The sequence below is a fragment of the Tenrec ecaudatus genome, chromosome 12 (genome assembly GCF_050624435.1).
Source record: "Tenrec ecaudatus isolate mTenEca1 chromosome 12, mTenEca1.hap1, whole genome shotgun sequence".
Taxonomy (NCBI): domain Eukaryota; kingdom Metazoa; phylum Chordata; class Mammalia; order Afrosoricida; family Tenrecidae; genus Tenrec; species Tenrec ecaudatus.
Genome location: NC_134541.1, coordinates 95,957,018 through 95,963,669, shown reverse-complemented (window position 1 = coordinate 95,963,669; position 6,652 = coordinate 95,957,018). Strand labels below are relative to the sequence as shown.

Here is a 6,652-nt window from a genome sequence, read left to right as displayed (position 1 = left end):
GCCGAGGCATGTGCTTGCTGTGCCTGAAATAAACCTTCCAGGCTTGTAAGGCTCTGAAGTCCAGTAGCCTCCGAGTCAAATTGTAACCAGGGTCACTAAGGGCTACTGCATATTACATAATGATCTTTCGCCCTAGTCATGGTTCTGGTTAGCCACTTGGGGAGGCTGTCCCTATCCTTGGCCTGGGGACCCCGAGCATCTGTGTCGCTGGAGGTCGGTCACTGGCCGGAGCCCTAAGGCCAGTTGAAAGTACTCCCCGAGAGCAGCATGTCTCGGATCAGCGTCTCAACGGGTGTCTTGCCCACCAGGCGCATGAAGAACAGCTGAGAGATGAGTGAGGCTGGGACGGCGCGCAGGGCAGGCAGACGCAGCAGCAGGCGGCCGAAGCACTGGGGCTGGGCTGGGTACTGGGTCAGCATGTACTCGGTCAGGGCCACCTGCGCCTTCTCCTGCAGCCTCTCCACGTGTGCTGGGTCTGAGAGGCCACAGGCATCAAGAGTAAAGAGCGCGATGGCCTTGAGGCAGCCATACTCCGCCGAGTCCACCTGCAGGCGGCCCAGCTTGTCCACTTGCTCCTGGAAGGCGCGCACCTGGTCCATGAAGGCCACCGCCCGCTCGGCGGCCATGGGAGCGGTGTGCAGCCTGGCTGCGGCCAGCAGAGGCGCAGTGTGCAGGGTCAGGGCGGCCTCCGCCGCGTTCAGCAGGAACAGCTCGCTCCAGCTGAGCCGCAGCAGGGCCACCTGGTCGGCCACGGGCAGCTCGGGGAAGAAGGGCGCGTGGCGCGCCCACTCCACGGTGCTGAAGAGCAGCCGCGCCGCCAGCTCCACACACGTTATCGATGCCCAGCACCGCGCCCGCGCCGCCCGGGCCGAAGGCGCTCGCCGCGCCCGTGCCAAAGTGGCCGGCCACCGCCAGGTAGGGCTTGGCGCGCAGCAGCTGTGTGATCAGCTCCCACACTGGCTGGCCATGGAAGAGGTCTCCGCCCACCGCCTCCGCCAGCGCCAAGCCCGGGGGGGGGGGGGGGGGGGGGGGGGCTGCCGGAGACGCGGCGCCAGGACCTGGCGGCGAGTGGGGGCTGCGGCCCCGCTGCACGGCCTCTTTGCGCATGCCGACCGGAACACTTCTTGAGGCAACAGTACTGACACTGGTTCCGGTGGTGCTGGTCAATGTGGCAGTCACGGTTGGACCTGCAGGTGTAGCTGAGGTTGAGGAGTATGCTCCTCTTGAAGATGCTCTTGCAGCCCTGGCAGGTGAGGACGCCCTAGTGCTTGCGCTCGCCTTGTCCCCGCACACCACACAGTCCACCTGCAGCCCCTGCCGCTCCTCGTCGCCCTGCTCGGCGTCGCTGGCGGCGCCCGGGGGCGAGGCCGAGTCCTTGGTGGCGGGCGGGTAGCCACCCACCTTGTCCACGCCATTCGCGTCTCCACCGCCGCCGGGGCCGCCCCAGCCTCCGGCCACCATGGCCATAGCCCCCGGGCCGCGGGTCCGGGGCGCCCCCGCTGCGCGTCGCTCTGGGGGTACCTCTCTCGGCGCAGGGGTCGCTAGCCGGCGCGCATCCGGTCCCGACGCACGGGGGCTCCCGCGGAACCCCCCAAAAAAGTTTTGCAGCACCAACTTCTGCGGCCGGTGTGCGCGCCGGCGGAACTGGTCGGGCCGGTTCCAGGCCAACTTTCCCACGCGTGCGCGGGCCCGGGGCCGGGGGAGGCGCACTGGCGTTGAGGCCCGGGGGCCCCGGGGGCAGGAGCCCGGCCGCCCAGGGGCTCCGGCGGGGGCGCGCGGGCCATGGGCCGGCCCGAGCCGCGGCGGGGGCCACAGCCAACTTCGCGGGCCGCCTCGCGCACTCCGGAGGCTGGGGCCAAACTTTGGCCACAAGTTGCCCGGGCGGCCGCGGCGCGGGGAAGGGGCGGCGGGCGCGCGCCGGGGCCTGACGCTGCGCCTCCCAGGAACCCCTGCGCCCCTTGCCGCCGCTGCTGCTTGCTCTTGGCCTGCAGGTCAGCATGCCTCGCCCTCCTAGCCGCCGCTGGCCTGGGCCTGCGCAGGGACAGAGCCTCGCTCTCACGCCGCCCTCGCCACTGCCTCCGCCGCCCCTGCGCCTGGCCTGGCGCTGCAGCCAGTTTGACAAATATGGATTTCTCTTTTTTCTTTTAAACGTTTTATTAGGGGCTCATACAACTCTTACCACAGTCCATACATATACATACATCAATTGTGTAAAGCACATCTGTACATTCTTTGCCCTAATCATTTTCTTTTCTTTCTTTTTTTTCCTTTTCTTTTTTTACATTTTATTAGGGACTCATACAACTCTTATCACAATCCATACATATACATACATCAATTGTATAAAGCACATGCATACATTCCCCGCCCCAATCATTCTCAAAGCATTTGCTCTCCACTTAGGCCCTTTGCATCAGGTCCTTTTTTTTCCCTCCTCCCTCCCCTTTCCCCCCTCCCTCATGTGCCCTTTGTAATTTATACATCGTTATTTTGTCATATCTTGCTCTATCCCAAGTCTCCCTTCCCACATTTTCTGCCGTCCCTCTCCCAGGGAGGAGGTCACATGTGGATCCTTGTAATCAGTTCCCCCTTCCAACCCACTCACCCTATACTCTCCCAGCATCATCCCTCACACCCTTGGTCCAGAAGATATCATCCACCCTGGATTTCCTGTGCCTCCAGCCCTCATATTACCAATGTACAACCTCTGCCCTATCCAGCCCTCTAAGGTAGAATTCGGATCATGGTAGTTGGGGGGAGGAAGCATCCAGAATCTGGGGGAAAGCTTTGCTCTTCATCGGCACTACCTCGCACCCTGACTGACCCATCTCCTCTCCTAAACCCCTCTCTGAGGGGATCTCCAGTGGCCGACGCTTGGGCCTTGGGTCTCCACTCTGCACTTCCCCCTTCATTCATTATGGTATATATATATATATATACACACACGCACACATATTCTTTTTTTTTTGCATGATGCCTTATACCTGGTCCCTTTGGCACCAAATATGGATTTCTTAAATTGGTTTTCCAACCTATTTAGTCTTGACGGGGATACGTCTACTACCCGTACTAATCCATGGTCTGAAATAGCAAAGATAATATTAAAGTAGCACCTAAAGTAGATGACATGCTGGATAAAGGAGATGCTCTTGGCAATCGTATATTTGATATTTTCCAGGAGTTTTGTGAAAATGACAAGTATAGCGAAGCTGGTTGGCTGGTCCTTCATACGATGGAAAGTGTTATTAAGGAGAGGGATGATCTCAGAGCCTCAAAAGCACGCCTCACATGCAGACTAACAGATTTGAAAACTTCCATCTGTGCTACAAAGGAGAGCCTTCTCTCCTCTAGTAAAAGAGCTGACATTGCTGAGAACCAGGTCCAGAGTCTCATTATACGAGTGGCTGAATGAGAACAGCAGCTGAATTGCAGATCTAGAGTAGTGTCTGAAACCAAAGTAAGGGCATTCATTGGGAAAAGTTGGGACCCTGAAACATGGGATGGGAACATAGGGGCTGATGATCCGGAAGTAGAGGATATTGAGCCCTTAGAAACACCTGAGCAGATTAGCCAAACGATTCAAGTTGATAGGCCAGGTGGGGCTGCATCAGTAGCATTACCTGAGGAAGATGCCTCGCAAGGTATTGCTGAGAGCACCCAGGAAACACCCTCAGCACCCATTATTTCCACTAGACCTGTCACTAAAATGAAGTCTCAGAAACCTCCTAAAGGTGAGGTTGAGAAGATTATCCAAGAAGAAGTGCGCTACACACATAAAGACCTGCTTGAGTTCTCAAATACGTACAAGCAAAAGCCTGGAGAATACCCCTGGGAATGGTTACTCAGGGTGTGGGATACTGGTGCACGAAATGTAATATTAGACCAGTCTGAGTTTCTGGATATGGGACCCCTAAGCACAGACTCTTCTTTCAATGTCTCTGCGAGACAGGCTAAAAAAGGATCTAAGTCTTTATGTGGTTAGTTCAATGAAGCATGGACTGCCAGATGGCCTAGATTAGACCAACTTGAAGACCCTGACCTGCCTTGGTACACTGTAGAGGAAGGCATCCAAAAGCTTAGAGAAATTGGTATGTTAGAATGGATCTATCAAGATATTCCCATAGATCCAAAAAGGGGGTGACCTGAAGACATACCCTTTACCATAACCATAAGGAACAAGTTTGTGAAGTGGGCCCCAGCATCTCTTAAGACTCCTGTAATTGCTATTCTATGTGCACCAGGATTAACAGTGGCCACTGCCCGAAGCGAACTCCGACATTTGCCCACAATGGGGCTGATTGGTCCCCGTGATGGTAGAGGGCAGGTGTCAGCACTGGATCCACGGAGACAGGGTGGGCGTGGTTCTAATAGACAACGAGTTTTCAATAACAATCAAAGCAACCTGTCTCGTGTGGAATTATGGCATTGGCTACTTAGCCGCAGTGTCCCTAGGAATGAAATAGATGGGAAGCCTACTAAATATTTACGTGATCTGTACAGGCAAAAGAATGGTAGATCAGGTGAACAGCAGAATAGACAGTCACGATCGCTCAATCAATTCCCAGACCTGAGCCAGTTTACAGACCCACAACCCCTTGAATGAAGGGGAGGCCGGGTCCCTTGTAAGGAGGATCCTGCTACATCACTGAAGGTTTATACTGTTAGTCTTCCTTCTAGCCTTCCCCAAAGGGACCTGCGGCCTTTCACAACAGTGACTGTTCATTGGGGGAAAGGAAATAATCAAACTTTTCGGGGATTACTAGACACCGGCTCAGAACTGACACTAATTCCAGGAGACCCAAAATGTTTCAAAGGCCCACCAATCAGAGTGGGGGCTTATGGAGGTCAAGCTATCAATGGAGTTTTAGCTCAAGTACGCCTCACTGTGGGTCCAGTGGGCCCCGGGACCCATCCTGTGGTTATTTCCCCAGTTCCAGAATGCATCATTGGAATAGACATACTTAGTAACTGGCAGAACCCCCATATCGGATCCCTAAAATGTGGAATAAGGGCTATCATGGTAGGAAAGGCCAAGTGGACACCATTAGAATTGCCATTACCTAGGAAAAGAGTAAACCAAGAGCAATACCGCATGCCTGGAGGGATTGCAGAGATCAGTGCCACCATCAAAGACTTGAAAGATGCAGGGGTGGTGATTCCTACTACCTCCCCCATTTAGTTCACCAATTTGGCCTGTAACGAAGACAGATGGATCCTGGAGAATGACAGTGGATTATCGTCAGCTCCAATTGCAGCTGCTGGCCCAGATGTGATTACATTGCTTGAGCAAATTAATACTTCTCCTGGTACATGGTATGCAGCTATTGATCTGGCTAATGCCTTCTTCTCCATACCAGTCTCAAAGGCCCACCAGAAGCAGTTTGCCTTCACCTGGCAAGGGCAACAATATACTTTCACAACTCTCCCCCAGGAGTACATCAACTCTTCTGCCCTGTGCCATAATTTAGTCCGAAGGGACCTTGACCACCTGTCTATTCCACAGCATGTCACACTGGTCCATTATATTGATGACATTATGCTGATTGGACGCACTCAGGAGGATGTATCAAAGACTCTAAATTCATTGGTACAATATCTGCGTACAAGGGGTTGGGAAATTAACCCAACAAAGATTCAGGTACCCTCCACATCAGTACAATTTCTAGGGGTCCAGTGGTGTGGGGCATGTCGAGATATTCCTACTAAAGTGAAGGATAAGCTATTACATTTAGCTCCCCCAACGACTAAAAAAGAGGCACAACGCCTAGTGGGCCTCTTCGGATTTTGGAGGCAACATATTCCTCACTTGGGTGTTCTACTTCGACCTATTTATCAAGTGACACGAAAAGCCTCCATTTTTGAGTGGGGCCCAGAACAAGAAAAGGCTCTTCAACAAGTGCAGGCTGCCGTGCAAGCTGCTTTGCCACTGGGACCATATGATCCAGCTGACCCAATGGTGCTAGAGGTGTCAGTTGTAGATCAAGATGCAGTGTGCAGTCTTTGGCAGACCCCTATTGGTGAATCACAGCGTAGATAGACCATTGGGATTTTGGAGTAGTCTTGCCATCCTCTGCAAGCAACTACTCCCCCTTTGAAAAACAGCTGTTGGCCTGTTACTGGGCCTGGCTGGAGACTGAAGGCCTCACCATGGGCCACCAAGTCACCATGAGGCCTGAATTACCTATCATGAAGTGGCTATTGTCTGACCCACGTAATCATAAAGTTGGATGTGCGCAGCAACACTCCCTTGTTAAATGGAAGTGGTATATACGAGATCGGGCCAAAGCAGGACCTGAAGGAACAAGTAAGCTGCAAGAAGAAGTGGCCCAAATGCCAACAGTCTCCACTCCTGTTACATTGCCTCCGTTCTCCCAGTCTGCACCTATGGCCTCCTGGGGAGTTCCTTACCATACTTTAAGTGAAGACCAAAAAAGTCATGCTTGGTTTACGGTCGGCTCTGCACGATATGCAGGTGCCACTCATAAGTGGACAGCAGCAGCACTACAGCCCTTTTCTGGGATCTCCGTAAAGGACAGTGGTGAAGGGATATCTTCCCAATGGGCAGAACTTCGAGCAGTGCACCTGGCCGTTCAGTTTGCATATAAGGAAAAATGACCAGATGTGAGATTATATACTGATTCATGGGCAGTGG

General features: G+C 53.9%; 1 pseudogene; it reads right to left on the bottom strand.

The window, feature by feature from the left end:
• Positions 1 to 218: 218 nt before the first annotated feature.
• LOC142423017 (nuclear receptor subfamily 2 group F member 6 pseudogene) lies at positions 219 to 1,467 on the bottom strand (annotated as a pseudogene).
• Between the last annotated feature and the right edge of the window lie 5,185 nt (positions 1,468 to 6,652).